Source organism: Callithrix jacchus, chromosome 12, assembly GCF_049354715.1.
Source record: "Callithrix jacchus isolate 240 chromosome 12, calJac240_pri, whole genome shotgun sequence".
Classification (NCBI taxonomy): Eukaryota; Metazoa; Chordata; class Mammalia; order Primates; family Cebidae; genus Callithrix; species Callithrix jacchus.
In genome coordinates, this window is record NC_133513.1 from 37,110,285 (window position 1) to 37,138,175 (window position 27,891).

At 42.6% G+C, this 27,891-nt stretch overlaps 1 pseudogene; it reads left to right on the forward strand.

Moving 5' to 3' along the window:
* Positions 1-2,997: 2,997 nt before the first annotated feature.
* On the forward strand, positions 2,998-16,506 carry LOC100894718 (uncharacterized; annotated as a pseudogene).
* The last annotated feature ends 11,385 nt before the right edge of the window (positions 16,507-27,891 follow it).

Sequence of the window (27,891 nt, forward strand, 5' to 3'; positions counted from 1 at the left end):
CAGTTAGAATGGCGATCATTAAAGTCAGGAAGTAGTAGGCACTGGAGAGGATGTGGAGAAACAGGAATGCTTTTACACTGTTGGGAGTGTAAATTAGTTCAACCACTGTGGAAGACAACGTGGCAATTCCTTAAGGACTTAGAACCAGAAATACTATTTGATTCAGCAGTCCCATTGCTGGGTATATACCCAAAGGATTATAAATCATTCTACTATAAAGAGACATGCACATGTACATTTATTGCAGCACCGTTCACAATAGCAAAGAGTTGGAACCAACCCAAATGCCCATCAATGATAGACTGGATAAAGAAAATGTGGGACATATACACCATGGAATACTATGCAGTCATAAAAAGGATGAGTTCATGTCTTCTGCAGGGACTTGGATGAAGCTGGAAACAATCATTCTCAGCAAACTAATACAGAAACAGAAAACCAAATACTGCATGTTCTCACTCATAAGTGAGAGTTGAACAATGAAAACACATGGACACAGGGAGGGGAATAACATACATTGGGGCCTTTTGGGGGTTGGGGGCTAGGGGAGGGATAGCATTAGGAACAATACCTAATGTAGATGATGGGTTAATGGGTGCAGCAAACCACCATGGCATGTGTATACCTATGTAACAAACTTGCACTTTCTGCACATGTATCCCAGAACTTAAAGTAGAATCAAAAAATAAATAAATAAATAAGTTTTTGTTAAGGACGAAATTCAAAGCTAGTGGTTAAATACAAAAATTGGCCTTAAAAACCTCTTACTGTTGGCTTTTTGCCAAGCAGGGAGTCTATCTCATGAAAATTGCAGAGGCTATATCTTACCTGCAGAAACACTGATTTAATCAATGTGACATTTAACTGAAAACAGGGGTGTGTAAGGAGCCAAAGCCTCAGCGCACACGTCAAGCAGCTGTTACGCAGGAGGAAGTCTGGCGATGTCTAAGGAAGACTGGCAGGAAAGGGTCACGGCGGAACTCACAGGGAAAAGAAATGATTAGGAAGGAATGTGAAATAACCCTTACTCCTCAGGTGTGTGTGCCTGCACACGGAGCCAAAAGAGAGTGAGAGGCCTGGGTCCTAGTGCAAGGATCAAATGTAAGCTCAGGTGTCCCTGCGGTCTGGTGGGGTGGTGCCTGTTGCAGAAGCCTGCAATGGCAGAGGCTGGGCTAAGAGCCGGATCTGGCACATTGCTGGGGAAGGAAGAAGGGTAAAGATTCTACAGGAGGCAGGGACCTGGAGACCATATTCTCCACTGGCTGGGCTCTCCAGACTCTGCCACCACCACCACCACGATGGCCTGCACCTGGGCCTGCCAGAAGGCCATAGGTTCCCCCATGGAGGAGGAAGGGTTCTGCTGCTCCCAGGCTCTGGGGATGCTCAGGGCTGCTGCTATGACAGGGCTTCTGCCAGCTCCTGCTCCCCTCTGTGAAAAAGCTCTGGTTATGGCTCCAGTCCCTGTATCCCGTGCATATTTATTTACTTCATCAGGAAAGGGACTTGAGGAGGCAGGTGAAGAAGACAGAATGGTCCTTCTGGACTTGATCATAGGCCCGATGGAAGCAGCTGAGCAGTGCTGAATGGCAACGCCTCTACCAATCACATGAGCAGCAGCAGGAGTGAGACACACACTATTACAGCACCCAGGAGGTGAATGTCCTGATCCCACCATGCCCTTTCCCAGCTCCCGAAACCACCATCTGCATTTAAGGTGCACTTTTTCCAATTGCATAACTATGCATGCACTATGTTTCATGCAGATCATGTTTACTATATATGCTGCATGGAAATTTGGTTTTTCACGTAAGATCCAGCTGGCATCTTTCCATTGTAATTTGTATAATTGATCCAGCTTAGTGTTTTGAGGGGCAGCACATTATTGCATAGATTATGCCATATGATTCCAGTGCTCTGTTGTAGCACAATTTGTTGAATGAGTTCCCTCTCAATGAAAAGTTGGGTTTTTGCAAACAAGACTGTGCTATACCTCACATGTGTTCATCTTTACAGACCCCAAACATATCAGTATTATAAATTCATAAATCTTGGTCAAAGAGTATATTTTATTTTAACAGATTTGATGACATTTTCCACCATAAAGTTTGCACTTATTTATAGCCCCATTCACAGTATTCAAGAGGGTTTCACACAGGCCTTTTCAGAAGTTCAGGAATCCAATACCAAGACTTAGAAACTCGTCCAGATGAGGCCATCAGCATACAGGAACTCTTATTTTCAGGATTTCAGGACTGACCAGAGACTGAGAAGAGTAAAGGGTGGTGGGGTTGAGTGATCAGACCAGAAACCTCTAGTTAGCTACCATGACAGAAGGAAAACATGCATTCAACTCATTTAATTAAACCAATTAAATGTGTCGTTTCTTGGCATCCTTTGCTTCCCCTTTATAAGGAAATGTTTTGGAAGGTAGCATTCACGCTGTCCCTCCAGGGAAGCTGATATCTCACCCAGGAACTGGGTGTGGATTCTCCTTTGGCCCCTTGATAGTGGATTCTCCCACCAGATGCTTTGTATTTTTGTAACTGTTTTTTAATTTCATTGTACAGATGCTAAAGAGGTGTTTGACTTTTCACATGTCTTTTATTAAAATGATTTCTGGAAAACATACTGAGCTGTGAATTTTGGAACCAACAGGGGTGGAATGTTGCCTGTCTCATAAAAACATAACCAAAAGCATGTTGAGCAAAATGTCAGGGCTTCCAAGGGCTGGCAAAGTACATCCTTGGAGAAGATCCTGGGATCACTCTATTTGACAACATGGCACTGGTTAAGCAACAGTGAAACTGCGTATTTTCTCAAGCCCAACTCAGAGTGAACACTTGGAAAATTCTTTTTTGTATACTTGCTGCCCCTTCCAAGAACCTAGAAATGCTAACACCTTGCAGTTTGTGCTTTGTACATGCTACCTGAATTGGAGACTGTTTGTTTCTCATTTCCTTCCATGAGCATCTGTATATGATCAATAGGCACAGCTAAATGCAAACGAGGAGCCCAGGTCAGGAGGACAGTGAAACCCCAGGGATCTCCAATGTTGCTGGCAGGCACGGCACCTCAGCTGAGGTCCTGGCACGCTGCCGGGATCCCTGCTTGGCTGGGGTATGAGGTTCCTTGACTGGTTCTCTGGACCGAACTCAAGTAATCTAAAACATGGCACGTCTTCTCACAGTGTGTGCCAGGACCACGTCTACCACGCAGGCTGAAGGCGAGGTGACCACGTGGCATCTGTGTGAGATAGGGGAAACTTTGGAGTAGCAGAGCTAGACATTTGGAAAGGAGGCAAAGCCAGGTGGAATGGGAGGGAGGTGGGAGGAGAACAGGACAGGAAGAAAGATGGACGTGGTCAGCAGCACTGCAGGTTGCCAGCAGGAGACAGAAAGAGAGAAAAGTGCCTCACTGGACTTAGCAATTAGGAGGTGGCTCAGATTTTGCCAAGAGTGTCTGCAGCCTCATGATCAAAGAAGGAGGCAGAGCTGTCCCTGCTGCAGCACACTCCTCTGTGGTTCCAATGGCCCTTCTTCCTCCTCACCCAGCAGAGGCCTCTCGGAAACGACACTTGGTTCCAGAGCAGCCTAGTTCATCAGCACGTGCCACGAGGAGCCCCTGAGGACAAAGGTGCTGGGGGCCCGGGCTGCCTTGGCAGGTGGCTGGGGTGGGTAGAGGGTGGGGAGGTGCTCTGGGTCCTCTGCTCACAGCAGGACTGTGGATGGGACCGTGTCAGTGAAGAGGTGAGGTTGGAATTTCAGGCAGGGTGATGCACAGCCCAGTCACGACACACCGTTCAGCAGCTTCCTCCCTTGGGGTGTGGAACCACCTATGCTCTCTTCTCTTCTCTCTCACTTCCTTCTTCCACCACCTCTGGTCTTACTGCCAGAGAAAAGCCCACCCTCCCCCTATCAATTTTTAAACTCAGTTCAGAAACTCAGGTAGAGCGCAGTGCCCCACCCGTGTGCTGCACAAACAGAGCCCAGGGCTGAGGACCCGGCCCAGCCCACAGGGAGGTGGAGCCCAGGCCTGACCCTGCACGCAGGCCCCACCCATCCTGAGGCTCCAAGGGCCCTGGAAGACAAGCTGGAAGCTGAGGACATTTGAGTTCATCTTCTGAGGGCCTCAGAGAGGAAAATACTAACAATCACTAACTTGATACAGTCTGACTACACATCAAACCTCACAATAGACAGGTAACTATCCCATTTTGCCTACTTGAGAGATGAGGAAACTGAGAGACAAGAACAAAAGAGAAGTCCCACAGACAGTAAGCGGCTGAGTCTGTACTCTTAAGGATTTCACTCTGTTGAAAACCATTCTGTTTAGAATCAAACAGAAATGAGTCTCTGCCTGGATTCCACAATTTAATGTATATATTACAACATATAGATATATACACACACATGTGCTATGCATGCTCTATATAACCTGAAATGTAAAGATATAGATGTATTCTAAATGCATACACATTTCCACACGTAAATCACATACCTTCAGTCTTGCCCACCTCCCCTTCACCTGTATGGTAGCGTGAGCCCTCGGAGGTGTAACGTGTGTGTGTTGAGGACAGGGAATCGCCAAAGCCCCTCCTCACCACTCCATGCCGTGCTGTGATTCGGGGAACGCATCTGCCACCCAAAGGCCAGTCAACAGGAGAAGTGTCTGCAGGCCTCACATGCTGCTCAAGTGCAGGTGACACAGACAGGCTTTGCTCCCACCTTTCCCCCATCTCTCAGACAAAGGAGGAGCAGACGAGAGATGTTAGGCATGTTGATATTATCAAGTCGCTTTGCAAGCAAGCCCAGCTTCCTTTTGTTTTACCAGCACAGCTTGTGTCTTAGAAGAGCTGACACCTAGCAGCAAACTAAAATAAACTCCCTGAGTCAGCCACGCCGCCGCTCAGGGCCATAGGCAGGTGGGAACTCCGCCATGCCATCCCACTGCACCATGTCTGTTCTCTGTGCACACCTCTTGCCATCCTGTGGGGAGCCCTGGCCTTGTAAGGGCACCTTCAAGCCTTCTTTCTGTACACACGGCCCTCCCCATGCTGCTGGCCCTCCCAGGTTCCTGTGGCGGCCTTGATGGTAGAGCTCTCTGCAAAGCTGCCTTGACAGTGATAATGCAGCGTCTCTAAAAACAAAGGGAAAAAGAAAGATCACTTAGAGTAAAGGGGTTCACTGAATGTTCGGCTTTAAAGAAAAGTTTGATCAGTTTGATGACTCAAAATTGTAAAGTCTTATATGACAAAAGCAATAAGAAAGCAAATAATTGCAAACTGGACAAGAGATGAGAGTAGACCATTCACAGAAAAGGGTATTCAGATTGACAAAGAACAGGAAAAGACAGAGTCTCCCTGCAAACCAAGGAATTGCAAATTATAACAGCAAGAGTAGACTGCTGTTCTGCCCATGAGACATATCAAAATTAAAAAGAAATTGGCAGTGGCAAGGGGACAATTGGTGAGAGTATCAATTGGCAAAGTCTTTTGAAGATAAATTTGCCATTATCAGTTAAATTTTAGATGTACATTTCTTATGCTGACGTTTTAAATTCTAGGTGACTGTTTTAGAGAAACACTACATACCTCCTCAAAGAGACATGCATGAGGTATCATTTAAGATTGAATAAAAATGTTCACCAACATTTGGAACCTTTCTATGTTCTGATCTGAAAATACCTCTATGGCATAGGTGAAAAAAGGAATTTAATGAAAATGTGTGATACGATGCTAAATATGTTAAGATGTTTAACATAATATGTTATGTTAACATGTTAAATATGTTAACAACAAATTTTTACCTGTAAAAATGCATCTAAAAGGACAGACATAAAACTGATAACTTCTGAAGACAGGGCTACGATTCGAAGTAGAACTGGAGACAGTAGCAGCCAAGGGAAATTTTACCTTATGGGTAATTTAGGATAGTTCAAAAATAATATGTCTCAAAATGGTATATTCATGTATTTATATACAGGATTGCTTTTTTAAATGATAGAAACCAGGAGAGGAGAAGTCAGAGACAGCAGGACAAGAGTGGGAGAGCTTCTCTGTCTGTTTCCAGGAGCAGACTAAGGCCGGCCCGGTGTCCCTGACAGTGCTCCACAAGGTGCGGCTGCAGGCACCAGCTCCCAGCCCACCTCAGGCACGTCACAGTGTGGCAAGACTGTAGCTCCCCTGCTGCACCAGCAACAGAGATGCAAGCCACCAGCATCATCTTCTGTGCTCCTTGAAAGAATGTAGCAGGGGACACCCAGGGGCCTCCTTCCCTTATACTGTGTCCCAAAAATGGACATGCTGGTCTGTCTGCAGTGCCCCTTAGCCTGTTAAGACCAGATTCCTGAAGGCTGAAGTTCTTGAGAGAGAAGCACAGCATAGAACAAACAAACAAGCCAAGCAACACTGAAGACTGAGCATCTGCAGGGAAATCCTTTCACCTGAGCCTCAGCTGGGGCATGCCTGCGGACTCCTGGCCACTGTCTGCCCTCCTATCGCCCAGGAAGAAGGCGAGTTCTTGGACACCTGCCTCCTGCACTGCATCTCCAGCCTCATACAATCATTCCCTAGCTCTGTCCCCTGAAGCCACCCTTTGTGTCTTGCATCTGCCATCTTGGCAACAATTGACAGGAAGAAATTCCACTATCGTCAGGAAATAAATGAGTTTATCCTGAACTGACAAGACCTGGATGGAGGATTGTGATATTGTAAAAAATATACAGCCATGTGCTGCCTGGGATGTTTCAGTCAGTGATGAACTGGTATAAAACAGCGGTCCCCTAGGATTATTGCCCTATGCAGGTGTGCATTTTCAATCCTTTATAAGGTATTTTTACTGTACTCGTTCTATGTCTAGATCGACAAATACTTACCACTATGTTACAGTGTTCAGTACAGTAAGATGCTGCACTGGTTTGTAGCCTGGGAGCAACAGGCCCTAACACATAATGTAGGTGTCTAGTAGTCTACACCATCTAGGTCTGTGTAAGTACACTCTGTGATATTCAAACAACAATGAAATTACCTGTACCTAATGACATATTTCTCTGGAAGTAACCAATAGTTAAGCAACCATTGAACTGTTTCCCCTTTTCCTGGCATACAACTCCTGAAGTCCTTGGAATCTTTCCAAAGTGTTGAGTGTCTTTTTATGCTGATGAGTTGGCTGATGTCTGGCAGCCCCCAGGTAGCTTCACGGGGCTGGGGGACTGGTCAGCAGAAAGACCCAGGCATGATTTGAGGATTGGGACTTTTACCTCCATCTCCCAACCTGCAGGGATGGGAGAAGGGCTGAGGTTAGGTTGATCACCAATGGCCAAGGACCTGATCGAACATGCCTACGTGGTGAAGCTTCCGCAAAAACCCAAAGGGCTGGATTTGCAGAGCTTCCAAATAGCCGAACCTGAGGAAGTTCCTGAAAGGTGGTGTGCTCTGAGAAAAGAGAAATAGCTCAAGGCAGTCTAAGACATGTGAGGGATACAAAATCCATCAGGCCCAGAGAGGCAGAGTGTGGGACTTCAGTCACACTGCACTCTCATGCTGGAGAACAACTGTTAAAGTCATTTTGTGATACAAATAAACAATGTATAGCTAATCAAATCTTAACACTAGTTTAACGTAAATTCTTGGTAAAAAAAAAAAACTCAGGAACTTATTTTTTTCTTTAGAAATTCACTTGCAAGCGCTGCTAATCAGAGAGTACATTCAGGGCAACCTGAATTTATTCTCCTGATGGTAATTCTGAAGCTTAGCCCCCAGAATTCTCTGCTTATGTTAATTTGGCCTCAGCTTCTTCCTTCTAGGTTGACATATGTAGTGTAGTTGGCAGGATCCAGAGCGACTTCCCCTGCCCCCCACCCCCATCCTCCAGTGTTTCTCTCTGAAACCCCTGCTGGGCACCCACAGGAACCCATCTCATTCTCTCTTCCTTCAGAAGTTCCAACAGATATTTCAGGTAAGTTCTACTGAACTTGTGAGTTCTTCTGAATTTGAACCTTCTACTCTTTTGTTGCAAGTCTAGATGATAGTTGAACTGGTTTTGAAAACCTCTTTTTCCTTTAAGACTGAGGGCTTTGGTTTGTCTTTGGACAAGAGGTTCCAATAAAGGACTCTGCAGAGAATGGGCTCTTTTCCACCTCTACATTAGGATGGAAGGCTTGGGTTTTTCTACCTTTGTCTCAGGATGGAAATTCAGGTCCTGGGCTTGGCAATGTGGACCAGTGGTCTCGTCTGACACAGTATGCTTTTTAAGATTGCAGCGGTTTTCTACCATTTGAGATTGGGGCTTGGTTTTTCACTTGTGACCAAATCCTGTTAAAACACCAGCTGAATTTGTGAATAACATTTATGGGGCTTCATCTTATAAATACATAGGAAAGTGGATCCATCCAACCCAGGATATTTTAAGCAGCAGTAGCCAAATAGGGATCCTTTGAAATGTTTAAAATAATTCATTTGCATGCACAATTGGAGAAAAAAGCTGGTTTTAGAACCAGGCAAACCTACTTTATGTTCATTTTGGCTGAATTCTAATGATAAAATGATAAAAATTTGATAACATTTCATTTAGAATTCTATGGTCAGAAGTTGGCTTAAATAAAAGCTGATATTTAAGGTATAATGTTTTCGAGTAAAAATAACAAAAAGGTTTTTCTGTTTTTTCCGTTTTTGGGTCCTGTTTGTGGGAATTTTTTCAGTTAACTGAAACTCTTTTTCAAAAATGTTTGGTGTGTTTGTTTGCTTTCTAGCTTGCTGGCATAATTTTTGCTCAGAAAAAAATGTAAAAATTTAGTCTTTTTAAAAAAAAGACTCCCCAGCTTGGCTCCTCTAAGATTGTCATTCTCTTTCCTTCCACTTCTGCTTCTCTTTCCTCTTGCCGTTTTTGATACCACATGAAGAAATCTAAGGGAGATTTCAAATGACTGTGAGGCCAATTGAAAAATACAGAAAAAGGCATTCGCCTTTAGAGAGTTTTCTGTTTTCTTGTAAAGTAGAAAGAGTTGTGGGCAGGTTCCTATCAGGTTTGAAGCTCTGTCTTTTGCAATAAGTTATCTGATCTCTTTGGCTTTTGGGGGGATCCCAGGAATTACTTTGTACTGTGAGAGAAAACTTGACTTTTTGTGTGCAATGGCTGGCAAGTCACTGACCAAAGCTGCAGTTTTGGAAGTAACTGACAGTGGCTGTAGTAAATACTTGCTCCTGCAGGGGGCTACGTGTTTGTGTGTTCGGATAAAAACACTGATTTGAACACCTGGAGGCTGTGGGAACTCTCCCCACCAAGCAGTAAGATTCCTATGGAGAACAGCCTGCTCCAGAGAGGCCTTCTTGGCACCAGGTCACCCCCGAGGCTCAGGGAATGTCTGTAGCAAGGAATACTGCCTGATCCTGAGGTGCTTCCCTTTTTTGGGGGTGCCTACAGCTCAACATAGAGGTGGAATCCTTGGTTTGTTTTTAAAGATCTGGATGCACTGCCTTCCAGTAGTGCTGGTTTTTACATTTCAAATATTAGGCCAGGGAAACTGTAACATTTTATTTGCCCTGTTCATTAAAGGGTTCCACCCTGAGTCAGTAACCTAATCAAGAAATAAGCTAAGTTGAAAGACCCTCTATCTAACTAGATTGCTGGCATTTAGGTGGGTAGTTTGACACTCTTCATAGAAAAAAATGTGTATTTTTAAGGCAGTCTCCATTTATGAGGTTACCTCCCTGCACAGGAGCCACTAGAAACTGTTTACAATAAGAAAGACGTTGGTTTAACGTTTATACACCAAATCTTACCTTTGTTTAGGATACCTTTCATGACAATCTTGTCTTGAATGGGCCTTCATTCATGCCATTTTTGTTTCAGTAAATAATGGTGTTTAGATCTAAGTTCTGTGCCTTGGAGATAAAAACTTTCACCTAAGACGTCCCTTTGAAAGTGTAAATTTAGGGTTGCTTAACTAACAATTGCCTAGACCAATGGAATAGGTAATCAAGAGATTGATAGTTTAAAGGGGGAAGAAAATTATTTAAAATCTGGCAAATAAAACCTGTATAAAGCTATACAATTCTATCTATGTGTCTGTATGTCTGCATGTTTATATTTGTCATGTTTATGTGATATTTCACTATCAGAATATATAAAATTTCTATTTCATTGGCTTAAGAAGAAAGAAACTGCTTAAATAAAAGTATTTTCACAGAAAAATAAAAATTAACTCAAATGCCGTTAGTTCTCATGACTTGGATAAAACATTGGTAAATAACTAGTTTAACATTATGGGTTTAATGAAAACAGCTGTGTCTTCTGATCAGCAAAATAAACATGTGTTGAACTTTGGAGCTCTTTTTTACATGATAAATGCCTAACATTGTGAGCTACAGAAGTGATTAACAAAGAAATAACTTGAGATGATGCCTGACTTTGTTTAATGAACTATTCAAGCATAATTGTTAAGAATGAACAGATTAAATACGTGTAAATGGAATGAAAGTTTATAAAAAAAATTTTCATAGTTTCAAAAATCTTTTTTCAGAAACTTAAAGTCGTATTACATTAAATTAATAGGTAATTGTAAAATACTTGAGTCATTTATATGATATAGAAAAACTAAATATATTTAGACCTGTCAATATGAAAATGTTATGAAATAGTTTTCATCCATAAGCACTGGTATAAGACAGTTCAAAATTTACTTTTTAGGTTTTTCATTGAAAATTAGGTTCACTCATGTTACCGGTGGAAGGAATCCAGGTTACCAGTGGTGAATCCGTAAGGGTCTGCAGCAATCTCAGTTTTTGCCTCCTCAGAAGAAAGAATTCAACTAAGGGGTATACAACAGAAAGGAACTGAGGCAAGTTTCAGAGCGAGAGTGGATGTTTGTATAGAAAGGCTTTGGAACAGGAGAGAAAAGAAGGTTCACTTGGAAGAGACCCAAGTGGGCACCTGAAGGTCAAGTGTGGTGTTTAGGTTTGATCCTAAGACTTTATAGGCTGACCTCTTTGCTATAATGCTTCCCTTGTGGGGGTTGCCCACATACGCAGTGCCGTCTTTACCCTTGAGAGGTGAGCATGCGCAGTGTGTTCAGGAGGTTGTATGCATCCCCACCTGAGGCTTTCCTCCCTTTTCCGGCGGTTTTCTTTCTTAATGTGCATGACTAGGAAGTTGCTTCTCCCTGGCACCTGCATTCAATTAAATAACACTTTAGTGCAACAGGCTTGGCTATTAGGAAATGGCCTCTCTCTGTTGCTTTTTATCACTTTTATTTTATTTTATATATTTATCATTTTTAGAGAGGCAATGTGATACTTGCCAATCACCCAATGTTCCTAGTGGGTGGGGGAAAGCCCTCTCCTGCCCCACTCATGCCTCTCTAACTACCTATAGCACTAAGACTCAATATTATAGCTAATATGTATAATTAAAACTACTTGATATAAGAAAAACCTCTATTATAGAGCATATAAAGGAAGTAAGATATAAAGAAAGTTGAAAAGAGAAAGTGGTTTTATTCTTTTACATGACTTAAAACTTTGTGGTCAAAACAATGAGGAAAAGAGGAAAGCACATTTTTGTAGCATCCCGATAAAAAAAGAGAAAGTGTAGGGCAACACTGGAGGCTTAAGCGAGTTGTAGGCTTGTGAAAGACAAGTCTTGTGAAAAGAATATTGTGTGTGATCAAGTTGGCTAAAATTATAAGGGAATTAGTTAAGTTTTTCTAAAGATTGAGCATTAATATAAAGAACACATGGATGCAAGGCCAGGGTCTGGGCTTCTGTGTTGAACAACAGAATTTTCTCTAGAATTTTAATAGAAAATTATAAACGATTACAAAATGTTTATGGAAAGCTTATCTTGTGTGGTCAAAGCTGATTGAGACTGGATGGATTTGTTTATAAGGCTTTATTAAAATTAGCTTTAGCATTAATAATATACTGACACAAATGTAGAATACAATTTCCTCTTTTGAACAAGATTTTCATGTAGTATTAATAGGGAGAGTAAAAGGCTGTTGTTCGACTTTTGAGTAAACTGCAAAAAAAGATCTTTATTAGGTCTTTTGATTGTTGAGGTCTTTTGATTATTTAGAAAACCGAGTATTCTCTCTCAAAGTGTAGGTTGTTTAAAATTTTTTAATCATCACTTTGGTTAAATGAATGACTATTACTTACAGTGAACTGTGATCCTAATTCAATTAAGTGTGTTAACCTTTAATATTTGATGTACTTCCCAAAGTCAAATTTCAAATTTTAAAATTAAATCTTTTCCAAAAGTAACCTCTGGAAACCTAAGAGAGATATATTTGGCTTATTTGGTAGATTAAAATCATATGAGAAGCATTGTCAAATGTCAAATAAATAACAGAGTTTAATTTTTTAGTTATATTTTTCTGAATGTAACTTGATATATGTTGTCAAGCATAATTATGATTTATCCTCGGTAAAAATGGGGAAACGGGAGAGAAAAATTGTGTTTCAGAAGAAAAGTATAGTATGCCTGTTATCAGATTCTATCTTGTCCATTGTTTTTGAATTTTTATTGTTTTCCTACAATTTGGACTAAATCCTGAATTCTTTCTTGGCTGCAAGTCTTCAAACTAATGCTTTTGGATTTTTCTCCCATTTTTCTCATTTGGAATCAATAGAATTTAAAACTGTTTTTCTTGAAGCCCTGCAAACTGAAGTTAGACAACTTGATATAAACTTCAGGAAGAGTGAGCACAGTAACTCACATGTACACAGCCTCTGCGCCTGCTGATGTGTGGGCTGCTCAGGAAGTTCACATGAACATGTAATTCCAACTATAATCCAGGAAAATCTGTAAGATTGCCACTACTATCTGAAGTTACTTCTGTGATTCTAGAAATGGACTACTCCAGACATTAAGAAATACCTTTGTTTTTCTTTTGTTTCCATGGAAATGCCTCTTATTTAAAGACCAGCTTGCCTGCATCACATGTAGAGGCCCAGCCCCGCTGTAGTGCCACCTCCTAGAATGGACACAGCTGTTCAACTGAGAGCTTCTGTTCTTAGGACTAACAGACTGATTAAAGAAGATATAGGACAATATATGTATTTGTTTTTCTCTTCTGCTTATCCCAATTTTTTCCCCTTCTTTGCCTGTTACCTTTATTTTATTTTATTTTATTTTAAGAATGAGTTTCGCTCTTGCTACCCAGGCTGGAGTGCAATGGTGCAATCTCAGCTCACCGCAACCTCCGCCTCCTGAATTCAGGCAATTCTCCTGCCTCAGCCTCCTGAGTAGCTGGGATTACAGGCACGCGCCACCATGCCCAGCTAATTTTTTATATTTTTAATAGAGACGGGGTTTCACCATGTTGACCAGGATGGTCTCAATCTCTTGACCTCGTGATCCAGCTGCCTCAGCCTCCCAAAGTGCTGGGATTACAGTCGTGAACCACCGCGCCCGGCCGCCTGTTTCTTATCTAACAACCTCTCATCCCAATCTTTCCCTAATAACTGATTTAGCTGTTGATAGGTGAAACTTCTAGGGAAGTTCCAAACAGGATTGAAGGAGTGCAGGAAACTTTGCCCCAAAATACAGCTCCCTGGTATAATGGGTATATTTTGAATTAAAGGCCCTTAAGATCAACAGAGAGTGGAAGGGGCCTCTCCCCTGTGTACACGAAGACCCTGCAGACCCACGGACGAAAACAATTACTTTTTCTTTCCCTTCCCCGTTATCTAATTACCTATTGCACAAAAGAAGATCAAGAGGTGAACACACCTGAACAGACTCTTTCAAAAAAATATTCCATTTCTCAGGCTTAAAGAGAACCGTTTATGAATTAATCTTTGTTTCTTTACCCGTTCATTCTCCTTAGTAATCATTTATTGTCCCTCAACAGAATCACCTACATTCTACCTTCCACCCTCCCTCCTCTCTGAAATAAGACTGTGTAAGTATCTGCACCTCATGGGATCTTGGGTTATCACCTTATTTTCCCCCGTGTACACGTTAATAAATTTGTATGCATTTCTCTTACTAACCTGCACTGTACACTTACAAAGTATTAATAGAGGGCCGGGCGCGGTGGCTCACGCCTGTAATCCCAGCACTTTGGGAGGCCGAGGCGGGTGGATCACGAGGTCAAGAGATCAAGACCATCCCGGTCAACATGATGAAATCCCGTCTCTATTAAAAACACAAAAAGTTAGCTGGGCGTGGTGGCGCGTGCCTGTAATCCCAGCTACTCAGGGTGCTGAGGCAGGAGAATTGCCTGAATCCAGGAGAAGGAGGTTGCGATGAGCCGAACTCGCCCCATTGCACTCCAGCCTGGGTAACAAGAGAGAAACTCCATCTCAAAAATAAATAAATAAAATAAATAAAGTATTAAGAGTGAAATTTCTGTTATGAATATTTTATCACAATAAAACAATATTTTAACAAGCAGATAAAAAATTATTTATAATTTCTTTCAAGTGAGGAATTACCAACTACTTAACAGGGTGCTTAGAATGGGGGATTATACCAGATAAATGGCATGCTTTTTACGATTTACAATTGCTCTTATTTACTGAGTATCCACTTCTCTCCCAGCTCCTGCACTAAGCACTTTACATACGCTAGTTCTAATCCTTAAAAAAGAAAAAAAAAAATAGAGAAAAGGAAAGAAAAATAAGAACATGTAAGGCTACTGGGAGACTGCAGGTCACTGCACCATCCTAAGGCCACTCAGGACAAGGCCAGTCCCCAGTTTGTTTCACTGTGAGGGAGGCTGCACTGTCAGCGCCTAGACACGGTCAGTAGACTTCCAGACATGGATTCAGCTCCACATCGTGTCACCCTGGGTAAAGGATGTACCTCTCTGCGTACCTGAGTTTGTCACCTGGCAGCATGGATGCACAGGGACTGACCCTTCAGGACTGCAGCAAATGAACAAAAGCTGGGGGAGCCGGAGGGCTGGTGCTGTGCGGAGCTCTGGTGCAGAAGGCGCTCACCAGGGGTGCCCAGAGCCGGGGTCTGTGGGCCGCGGGCTGGGTCCGGGTCACAGGCGCTGGGTGGAGACAGTGAGAAGACACAGTGAGGGTGTCCTCCTCAGATGCTCTCCAAAGGCCTTTCTCCTCTTGGTTGGGACGATCCCCTGGAAAGGCAGTCCCGAGGCCGCTCCAGGACTTAGCCTCAGGCAACTCGGAGGAGCGCGAGCCCAGGAGGTCTCTGGAGGGACTTGGGAGTGGGGGGACTAGGAGGGGCTCGGGAGGGCTACGGGTGGGGGTGGGAGGTAGGGAGGCGGGGAGGGGGCCTCGGGAGGGCCGCAGGTGGGAAGAGGGAGAAGGGGGAAGGGGGGCATCGGGAGGGCTACGGGTGGGGGCCGGGGTTAAGGAGGCAGGGAGGGGGCCTCGGGAGGGCCGCAGGTGGGAACGGGGGAGAATGTGGGAAGGGGGAGAAGGGGGTGAAGGCCTCGGGAGCGACTGGAGCCCGCTGAAGGCAGGCGCTGCGCTGAGGCGATGACCCAGGCCCGGGGCGCGTCTCCCGGGGCTCCTTTCTAGGCCCTCGGAAGCTCGGTGTTGGTTCCTTTGTACCCACATCACACTTAACTGTATTTCTTCTTCTCTCCTTTCCTCCCCCGCAGCTCTAAGCGTCCTACAGCTTGCATGGGAGGCAACAGGGACCTCCTTTTGCACTGTCTGCGGGGACCCCAGTTCCAGCCCCGAGGGGACCAGGGGACGCTGCGCTGTGGGGGAAAGCCCGGGTGACAGGAGAAGGCGGGCTCCTGGAGGACGTGCTGGGATGCGCTGCGGTGGCTGCTGAGAAAGGTGCCGAGGACGCAGCCCGCCCCTTCCCCAGAGCTGCGAGGGAGCCCCGCGGGGAGGACGGACAGGGTCTGGAGGGAGGAACAGGGGAGCCTGGGTCTCAGGGCTGCGGGGAGCAGAGGCCTCAGGGTGAACGCCCCCAGCCTGCCCTCCCTGCTCACTGCGGGGTCGCGCACCCACCCTGCTCCGGGCATCCCCTCAGCCCTGGGCCTCCAGGCGGTTTCCTTTCTGTCCAGTAGATTCTGTACAAGTTCATTTATTCAGAATCTAGATCAGCAAATGAACACTCAGGGAGGAAAGGGGTGTTTGGAGGGTGGGCGGGTAGAGAGGTGTCCAAGCAAGCTCCCACCTGAGGGCCCCCTGAAAGGGACTTAAAGCCCTGTTTCCAGCTCGGCCACGCCTTCCTTTCTTTTCTTTCTTTCTTTCTTTCTTTCTTTCTTTCTTTCTTTCTTTCTTTCTTTCAAGAAATATAAACAAAGAACTTGAACTGTTTTGAAATAACTATTGGTAGCTGGACTGTGTTCTCTTGACCACAGCATTGCTCTGGGACTGAACCGCGTGGGTCTCTGCTCTTCCTAAGTGTTACATAAGAATAGCGAACCCATGAGGTCAGCTTCTAAACCAGTGTCTTCCCATAACCTCCTGGACCACGTCCCAAGCAAGGCCGAGAGGAGTTCAAGGTCCCACTCTCCCCGGACACGCCTCACTGTCTAGTTGGCAGGAGGTGATGAATGTCGCCCAGTAATTGAGGGCTGTCCGTGCTTGTGTAGAAAAGCCAAGCACAGGCCCATATTCTAGAGGACTGCTTGTGGCAGGCAGGCCATCAGAGGCAAACCGAAACAAATGAAAAGGTTTCAATCTAAGCTAATGGAGCAGATCAGATCAGTCAAAACTCAATAAACAATGACATTTGGAGCAAAACTTTCAGCTTCTTCGTTTTAACCTGACAGCCCTGAGAGGGTATGGAAGCTTCTCGCCTCCTCCTAGGTATTGCTCCAGGTCTCTTCCTTTTGTAACATCCTTTATAGTAAATGTTCGGAGGCCTTTCCCTGAGCTCTGTGAGCTGCTCTAGCAAATTAATAGTCTGAGGGGGTGTCCTGGGTAGTTGATTCGAGGGTATACCAGAGGTTCGGAAGCACATGTAAGACCACCTTGTCATTAGCATTGGAAGTGAGGGCCAGGCTTGGAACTTGAGGCTTTGGCTTGTGGGGTGTGAGGCCACCTCCAGGTAGAAGGTGTCAGTGTAGGAATCCTCTGCTGTAATACTGCCTGCTTGCTTGTGGTGGGGCAAAAACCCACACATTTGGTCACGGAAGTCTTCTGTGTTGATTGTTGTTGAGTAAGAGAAATAAAGTCCTTTGGTTTCTTTTGATATTTTCAGAAAGGCTGTAATCAGCTCCTGGGCAATGTGTCATAATACCTCCACCTCAGTACACTCCCCACTTGCCATTTCTGAAAGGATGTCTCTGTGGGGCCTAGGAGCAAGGCAGGGCTGTGTCATTTCAGTCCTCTCGGCCTGGTCCTTACCAGGACCTGTTGGCCTGGAGTGAAAACGCATCTTATTATCCTTCTGTCACCTTCCAGAGCCAGACACGTGACCAGAACACACATGCCACACATGCTACACATGCATACACATGCACCAAACATGCATACACACACACCACACATGCATACACATGCACCACACATGCATATGCACACACACACCATCCCACCCACATTACATACGATATACCCAAGACATACCACACTGCACCATAGTCACACATGCTAAACATACCACATCATCCACAAATGCACCTACACATGCTACACACCATGCCACACCATGTGTGCTGCTGCATGTTACACCATACACACACACACCAGACACATTACACACATCACACACGCCAGATATACTACACAATCCACACAAATATCCCACACACACAATATACATACACTTGCCACACACACACCACTCCACACATGCACACAATACCATGTACGCTATACACAAGTGCATGTCACACCACCTACACATACACATGCCACTCATACCACACGGGGCACACCGCACACACATCACAGGCACACAGACTGCCTACACAAATGCCACTTTATACTTCCACACACTGCATTCAAATCACACGAACACACACACTGTGCACATAGACACATATACAACATACCACATATCCACACACACTGCACACACCACATACATAGACACAAGTCACATACACACCACAAAGTACACATTTCTACACCCAGCTCATACCAGCAACACTACAAACATGTTTTCACATGTGCATATCACATACTTATGAAAACAAATAGCTGTCATAAACAGCACAGTTCAAACCTAGGTCAATTAAAAGAGCAAAACAGTTCTAAAGAAGCACAGTATTCCAACATGTTCACCTCCTCTCCTCCCACATAATAGTCATTTTTATTGTTATGTTCTTCACTCATGACATCCTTGAATAGGATCTCTGCAGCACAGACAAAGCCACACTGAACTAATTTCCTCCAGAAAAGGGTTAATTCATACTTCTCCCTGGTACCTCTCCAGCTGTGGGGTATCCCCATCTGATATGAGAAGGCAGGAGGAGGGAGAGAAGTACAGGATCTTCCTCTTCCAAAACTGTGTTTCATGAGAACCATTTCATGTTTTATAATTGTAGCAAAATATAAGTTTAAGGCTTTGTGTGTGTGTTGTGTTGAAATTTGTAAAACTGAAAAGTAATCACTGGAAAATATATCTCATATCCAATATCCAAATATTTCCAAATATATCCAACATCCAATATATTTGGAAATATATTCACTAGAAATTGGATAAATAACTTGTCAAATGCTGAACAAACAAAAGGAAAAAATATTACTGATAAACCCACTGGAAAAAAGGAAGATAAAATCAGAAATACTGGAAATATGATAAATGCAACAAATAAAATGAGACTATTACTGAATGTATTGGTTATCAGGATACATCCAAAAATAAGTGGGCTAAACCTGCCTTATCCCAAGGCTAAGTACCTGGAGTGCTTCAAACAGCAAAACCTGATCCATCTAAAGTAAAATGAAGCAGAGAGGTTGATATGTTGGCACTTAGGAGGTAGGCAAGGATCTAGCAGATGAATTCAGATATAGACAAAGCAAGAAAGGGAACATTCATATCAAATACAGAAAGAAAGGCCAAAAATAGTCAATGAGGCAAAAATCATTTTATCAATAAAATGTTCTATCCACAATGAAGACCCTGAAGTCATGAACTTCATTGACTAGCATTTATTTCATGAACTAGTATTGCATTTCAAATATTAGTCTCAGAGGAAACAATGTGAAAATATAAAACATAAAACTTGGATAAAATTGTTTGATATTAAAAAAGTTCTAACACATTGTACAGAATTTTGTGGATTAAAGAGATAAAACAGGACATAGAAGGCATGAATAATACAATTAACAAACTTGACATACTAGCTACATAGAAAACATTGTAAGCCACAAAGAGTTAAAGCACATTCTTTTAAAGTTGTAATATACTCAATATTTGTAAATATGGATCATGAATTCGGCCTAACAAAGTGCATTCTAAATAAGGTAGAAATTCTACAAGTACAAGTAGCAACTCATGACAAAAGGAATTTAGTTTTTAACCACATAGAACTGTAAAACTACTTTTTTAATCAAAGGACTCCAGTCTCAAGGAGGGAAGGCTTTTGTCAAATGCAAATTACTTCCCACCTTCCTTCAGATCCCTTATAAGTAATCCAGGTCATGGGTGATTTTTATCAGACCTTGATGGAAATAGTTCCATACAATGTGCTTTTAGAGTTCCCAAAGCATAGAAAGGGTAGAAATGGTCCGAAACTGATTACATAAGGCTTGCATCACATTTAAGCCCAAACTCAACAAATAACAATGAAAAGCATCTTTAGAACAATTGCACTTATGAGTATAGACATAACACTTCTCAGAAAATCCAGGAATAAATTCAAAGAATAGTATACCATGAACTACCCAGCTTTATTCCTAGGAATGTGGAAATAATTTATTAGCATGACATATGTTAATATAATTTATAACAATAATTTGTTAAAGGAGAAAATCCAAGTGATCATTTCACAGATTACTTCAGTGGCAGATCATACAATTCAACCATCACTCTTAACTGTGTTTTCCTCACATCATGAAGGGTATTTGTCAGAAGAGCTCAGCCAGCGTTATACTAAGTGCTGAAGCACAGGCAGGAGAGATCCGCAGTCAGGGTGGGAATAAAATGAGGATGTCCACTCTCACCCAGCATGATGTCTCAGCATTGCCATACAGCCCAGTTCTAGCAACTTGAAGGAGAAGAGAGACATGTAAATTATATAAATACAGGAAAGAAAGAAACAAAATGTTTGCTGTATTTAGGTAACAAGGCTATTCTAATTATCTGCAAAGTAATCCATAAATATAGCAGAGTGTCAGTCAACATCCCAACAGCATGCATTCTAAAAGTCGTCTGGAAGAATGACAGAACTAGCAATTCAAATGCTGATAACAAGGAGAGGTGCTGAGGGGTTTCCTCGCCAGGTTTTGCATTCTCATGATGCCACGATGCCTTCCACTGTGCGGGCACACACGAGCACCTACACATGTAAAGGTGTCTCTTTAAATCTCCAGGAAAAGGACAGATTAGTGGGGAAAGCGTTGTGAAAACCTACTAACCATCTTAGGGGAAACTAGTGTTACATTCCTACCTCATACCTCACACGAAAATGAATTCCAGATGGGCTAAATATTTTAATATTTTTTATAAAGAATATAAGGGCAAAAAAAGAAAACATTTAGTGAAAATTGTATGAATATCTTGAGTGTGAAAGTACTTTCTAAGCAGGCAACAAAAATCTGAAGTAATGTAAGAACAAAACAAATAGATGTTAATATATAAAAAATTAAAATGTGCTCTGAAATAAAACAAAAACCTGCCATGTACAAAATTAAGAGATAAGGAAAACCGGAAGGAAAGGTGAACAGGAAGGAAACTGCCAAACATATGTAAAAGAATTAAAATAGCTATTACCTAAAAAGGTCTTATAAAACTGTCAGAAAAAGACAAACACACCCACTTTTAGAAGCAGGGAGAGAAAACAAACAGGTAATTCAAATAAAATGAAATGCAAATGACCAATACATTTGAAAAAGTCCCAGTGAGATATAATTTATAGCCCCAAACCAGCCTAGATTAATTAGAACGTTAAATGTGCAAAAAGATTATGGATATTCTTGCCCATAAACTGCTGCTGAGGATAGAGTCACCATCGACCCCCAGGACAATGGCAGGAATTGGAAATACATACTCCAGCAACTCTACCATAGGAACTGCAGCCTCAGGAACCTGTTCTAAAGAAAGAATTCCGAAGTGCATAGCTATGTGATCAGGCAGTTCTCATGATGCTTTCACTTTTAACTAAAAAAAGAAAAGAAAAAATTTAAATAGCTATCAATATAGGATTAAAGAAAACTCATAACCCTGTTCTATAAAATATTATTTAAAAATTTACATATGACATAAATCCATGTTTATGAACATAGAAATCTATTCATATTAACTACTAAATAAGGAAATCTGGATAAAGAGCAGTATGGATAATATAATTAAAAAGTAGGGTGTGTGGGTCTGTCTGTCTAGAATAAAGCATGACCCCAAATATTTCCAGATTAAATTATGGCATGACCCTATTGACATAAGGTCATTCATGCAATGTCAATTCAGAAGGCAAGTTGGAGACAGAATATAATCTCTTGCTACCACCACTCTCAATTTGTCTCTCTATATAATATGGATTTTTAAACTGTAAGAAAGATGACTAACATAGTAACTGAAATTGTCTCTGGATGGAAAGATTCAGAAAAAACCATTATTTTCACCATCTAAATTTGTCGATGATGCCTCAATTTTCTGTGGAAGGCTTATTAGTTTGCTAGGGCTACCACAGCAAAATACTACAGACTGGGGGCTGAAACAATGACATTTTCTTCTGTCACAGTTGTGGATGCCAGAAGTCTGAGCTCAGGGTGCTGGTGGGGTTGGTTTCTCCTGAGGCCTCTCTCTTTGGCTTGCGGATGCTGCCTTCTCCATGTTTCTTCATGTGGTCTTCCCTCTGTGTGTGTCTATATCTGCATCTTCTTAGAAGAACACCATCAAATTGGATCAGGGCCCACCCTAACGGCCTCGTTTAACTTAATTACTTCTATCTCCAAATACAGTCACATTCTGAGGTGCTAGGGGTTAGGGCTTTACCATATGGATTTAAGGGTGGGGAGGCCCAATTCAGCTCATAACAGTTGGCATGTGCTAATTTTACAATCTGAGGAAAATGTTAAAACAAAAGGAGAAGAAGAGAGGGAGCAGAGGATCAAGGAATGTCCTTGCTGCCACCAGCACACGACCATGCCCCACTGCAGAACCATGGTCTGGGTGGTGCTAAAGGACAGTCCAGGACAGCATGGTCTCAGAATGAAGAGCACAGGCTGGCTGCCTGGGTCTGCACTGTGGTGTGCACCAGGCCTTGCTAACACGTTTACCTACTACTGGCACAGTTCTGGTGGCTTGCACCAGGAATGTGTGTGCCCAGAGAACTGGTGCCCCACCTTTTGAAGCTTTTCCCAGAAGAGCCCTGGCACCTGGGAGAGACTTCCTAAATGATTCTTCACAACAATCCAACAATAGAGGGCCCACCTCTTAGAGATGTGTGTGTTCAGGGTAAAGTCTTTCAGGGGATAGCAAAATGTGTTGTTAATCCATCCTCAAAGATGTTTTTCTGTGCCATGCTATACACCTGGGCATTGAAATTGCTCACTGACATGTTCTAGCCACAGGCCCTGTTAATATTGCTGGCATTTTTTAAAGTCATTTATCTCTCCTGCAGACATGAATGAGGTCCACCAACTCTGGAGTGGCCAAGGGCAGCATCTCTCCTGCGGAGAAGCTGGGATGCTGAGAGGCTATTTGCAGGCCCGTCTGCCTCCCTGCACCCCACTTCCTCCCCTGCAGGTGATGTGCGTGTGCCTGACCTGATCTCTAGCTACAAGAAAGAAGGCCAGGGTCTTGCAGCTTTCTGGGGTTCCTGGGGGATTCCTGGTGTTGGGTAAAATGAGGGCATTCAGCCCTGCCAGAAGTGAAGAGAGTAAGTGAAGTGCAGAGGAGGATGGGCCTGAATGAACACGTCCAGGAGCAGAGTTCCCAGCCTTCCCATGGTGTTTCCATGGTGCCTGGTATAAGAGAAAGCATGGCATTTTAACTGGATGCTGTGAGTCTTATGTTTATATCATTCCCCAAGAGACCTTGAGTTCCTTGACGGCAAGGGCCATTAGGACCCAGTATAGTAGTTCCCTCTTTTTTTGAGCTCAAAAAAATGTCCATTGAATGAATGAATGAATACATGCATAACAACATAAAGAAATAAATCGAGGTGCTTTTAGATGTGGCCGTCACAATGCAAATCAATTATGATTGCTCATGTTATTACTACAGCTTACCTCACCAGATAGTCATCTGGATACTTTTTGCTTCAGCAGAAGATGCCTAATTGCTGGAAACTAAATGACTCAGCATCTCACCAGCCTTAGTGACAGACATGCCCTCAGGCTTCAGCCTTGGCTCTGCTCCCTGGAATTACATGTGGTCAGTGGTTCTGATTCACAGAAGTTGGTTTACCGACCTGTCTGTCCTTCTTGATTTGAGATGTAGCTGACTTCACTGCCCGTCATCACTAGAGTTAAAATCCCTGTGGCGATGGTCTGACCAGTCATGATGGTCATGATGATGCCAGGAATTTGAGTGTGTGTGATCATTTGCATTCTATCATAGAGAAAGCACAGCTGATTGCCACATCACTCACAGCACCTGCTTCCCGCTTCCCTGGACCTAATTAATCTCCTTGTGTCAGAAATTTGTTGGCCCTGAGCCAACTCCAGGGGAGGATGGTGCCAGCTCAGCCTACCAGGCAGGGCTGGGAGCCAGGAGCCAGGAGCCAGCACAGGAGATGCAAGGCCTGGATAGCGAAAGGAGGGAGAGGAGCAGAAAGCCAGGAATGTTCCTAGGCTCTAGGACAGACTAGAAAGTGTCGAAAGGTGATTCTTGAGAAAAGAACAATTCCAAGATTTTTTAACAGCTCCAGTAAGGAAATAATAAGGTCTGTGCTGAAGGAGGCCATGACAAGGTTGATATCTAAGGAAGGATTTCAGGAAAACCTTTGGGGACAATGAGGGCGGGGGGCATGTTGCTGCAGAGGTGTTCGGGGCTCTTGTCTGAAGGCACCATGGACTCTTCTGGGATAGGGCACTCAATGCTCTATCTACAATGTTGTCATTCAAAAAGTCCTTTTAATACAGCACACAGCACACAGCAGGACAAGCTATTCATTGTATGACACATGGCTGCTTGGCATCATTCCAGCTTTCTGTATTACCTTCACCAAATAAATTAAAAATTAAGAAATAGAGATATTTTAGATAATCAAGTGTTATTTTCCCTGCCCCCACCCCCATCTCTTCATTCCTGGAAAAGCCACAGCCCAGGTGTCTCTGTGCTGGGAGCTGAGAGTATTTCTGAGGAGGTGGTAGAAGAGAACTAATGGGATTATCCGCCAGAATGATCATTTGCAAAGAGTAGCTCATGGTTGCTGGAAAGGCTTCCACTGCCATCACCACTGACCACAATCATTTGCTCTACTTGGTGAAATGGTTTTAATAAGTTATCTGAAACCAAGTGTAATTAAGTAAGTTATGCCTGTCAAGGAGCTCTGCCCAGGTGGGCCTTAAAATGGCCCACTTAGAGGGGATAGAAAGATGCATCCCACCAGAATTATGATGTGACCTTAGGCACGCTGTTAACCTCAAGTTGTTGAATCTCCCAAGTCTCGGTTCTTCATGTGTGAAATTAGAAAACAAGGCAGTTGTCAGGGTGCAAGGAACTAAGAGGTGTAAATCCCTCAGCATAGTGTCTTGTCACATATGGGGGTGCTCAGTCAGGTCAGCTGCTGTCGTCATCATTATTACTGCTGACATTAAATTGTTATGCTTTGAACAAGTAGTAATAGAAAGCATCATGTTCCTAGGTTAATCTTCCTAATTTCCCATTAGGAAGATTTGAATCCAAAAGCATAGACATCCCATCAAAGAAAAGCCCCAGAAACTGTTGGAATCACTGCTGAATTCTACCAAACATTTAAGAAGAATAAATACCAATCTTACTCAAACCTTTCAAAAAATTGGTGAGGAGGGCATACTTTCAAGCTCATTCTAAGAGGCCAGCATTACTCTGATACCAACACTAAACGAAGATACAACAACAACAAAAAACTTCAGGACTATATCATTGATGAATATAGATGCAAAAATCCTCAACAAAATACTAGCAAGCCAAATTCAACAACACATTAAAAAGATCATTCATCACAACCAAGTGGGACTCATCACAGTGATGCAAAGATGGTTCAACATATGCAAATAAATAAATATAATACATCACATTCACAGAATCAAGAACAAAAACCATTTGATTGTTTCAACAGATGCTAAAAAAAATTGATAAAATTCTATGTCCCTTTATGATAAAAACCCTTATCAAAGTGAATAATCAAGGAACATATCTCAAAATAATAAAGACCATGTATGACAAACCCACAGCTAATATAATACTGAAGGGGGAAAATTTGAAGGCCTTTCCTGTAAGAACTGGAATAAGACAAGGATGGCTATTTTCACCACTATTATTCAACATAATACGGGGTGTCTTGGTCAAAGCAATTAGGCAAGAGAAAGAAATAAAAAGCATCCAAATTGGAAAACAGGGAGTCAAATTAGTCTCATTCACAGATGGCATCTTGTACTTAGAAAAACCTAAACATCCAGGCCAGGTGTGGTGGCTCAGGCCTGTAATCCCAGCACTTTGGAAGGCTGAGGTGGGTGGATCATGAGGTCAAGAGACTGAGACCATCCTGGTGAAACCCTGTCTCTACTAAAAATACAAAAAATTAGCTGGGCATGGTGGCGCATGCCTGTAATCCCAGCTACTCGGGAGGATGAGGCAGGAGAATTGCCTGAACCCAGGAGGCAGAGGTTGTGGTGAGCCAAGATCACGCCACTGCACTCCAGCCTGGGTAACGAGCAAAACTCCGTCTCAAAAAAGAAAGAAAGAAAAACCTAAAGATCCACGAAAAAATTGTTAAAACTGATAAATGAATTCAAGAAAGTTTCAGGATACAATATAAATATATTAATACAAAATTGGTAGCATTTATATATGCCAACAGTGAACAATCTGAAAATGAAATCAGGAAAGCAATCCCGTTCACAACAGCTACGAAAAATACAAAATACCTAGGAATCAATCTAACCAAGGAAGTTAAAAATCTATACAAGAAAAACTATAAAACTCTGATAAAGGAAATAGAAGAGGACACATACACACAATAGAAAGAAATTTCATGCTCAGGGATTGGAAGAAATAACATTATTTAAGTGACCATACTACCCAAACCAATTTACAGATTCAATGCAATCCTTATAAAAACATCAATGATATTCTTCACAGAAACAGAAAAAAAAATCCTAAAATTTATATGGAACCCAAAAGACCCTGAATAGCTAAAGCAATTAATATGGTTTGGCCGTGTTCCCATCCAAATCTCATCTCAAATTGTAATCCCCATAATCCCCTTGTGTGGGAGAGTGGGACCTGGTAGGAGGTGACTGGAACATGGGGCCTTTTCCCCATGCTGTTTTCATAACAGTGAGTGAGTTCTCATAGGATCTGATAGTTTTGTAAGTGGTTGACAATTCTTCCCTCTCTCTCTCTCTTCTCTGTCTCTCTCTCTCTCCCTTTCCGTCTTCCTCTCTCTTTCTCGCCTGCCACCATATAAGACATGCCTGCTTCTCCTTCTGCCATGATTGTAAGTTTCCCGAGGCCTCCTGAGCCATGTGAATCTGTGAGTCAATTAAACCTCTTTCCTTTGTAGATTACCCAGACTCAGGGAAGCTCTTCACAGCATCATTTAGTCCATTCTCAATGGACAACCACGGCAAACCTAAGCAAGAAGAACAAGGCTCGGCCATCACATTAGGTGACTTCAAAATCTAATACAGAACTCTAGTAACCAAACTAGCATGGTACTGGCATGAAAATAGATACACAGACCGATAGAACCCAAAAGTAAATCCACACACTGACAACAAACTCATCTTTGACAGTGACACCAAGAATATATAATGAAGAAAGAATAGTCTTTTCAATAAACGATGCTGAGAAAACAAGGTAACTATATGCAGAAGAATAAAACTCAATCAAATTAAATCAACATGGACTAAAGACTTAAATCTAAGACCAGAAACTATGAACCTATTAGAAGAAGACAGGGGAAGTGCTCCAGAACATTGGTCTAAGGCAAAGATTTTTTTGTATAAGATCTCCAAAGGACAGGCACAAAAGGGAAAATAAACAAATGGGTTTGCATCAAGTTAAAAAGTTTCTGCCCAGTAAAGAAAACATTCAACAAAGTGAAGGGACAACCCAGAAAATAGGAGAATATAATTGCAAGCCAACCATTGACAAGTAATTAATAACCAGAATATATAAGGAGCTCAAACAACTCAATAGCAAACTCTTTTCAGGAGAGTAGAGAAAGTCAAACAAAACAAAACAAAAACAAATAATCTGATTAAAAATCTGATCAGACATTTCTCAAAACACAAATTACAGACAGATATATAAAAAATGCTAACATCACTAATGATTGGAAAAATTCAAGTCAGAAGCACAAACATATTAGCTCACCCCCGTTAAAATGGCTCATGTCAAAGGGATGAGTGATAACAGATGCTGGAGAGAATACGGAGAAAGGGGAACCCTCATACACTGTTGGTGGGAATGTAAATTAGTGCAGCCAAAAAGGAGAACAGTATGGAAGTTCCTTAAAAAACTGAAAACAGAACTACCATATGATCCAGCAATTCCACCGCTGGGTATATACTCAAAAGAAAGGGAATCTATCGAAGAAATATCTGCACTTGTATATTAACTGCAGCATTATTCATAATCACCAAGATTTGGAATCAACCTAAGTGCCCAAGGATGAATGGATTCTAAAAAT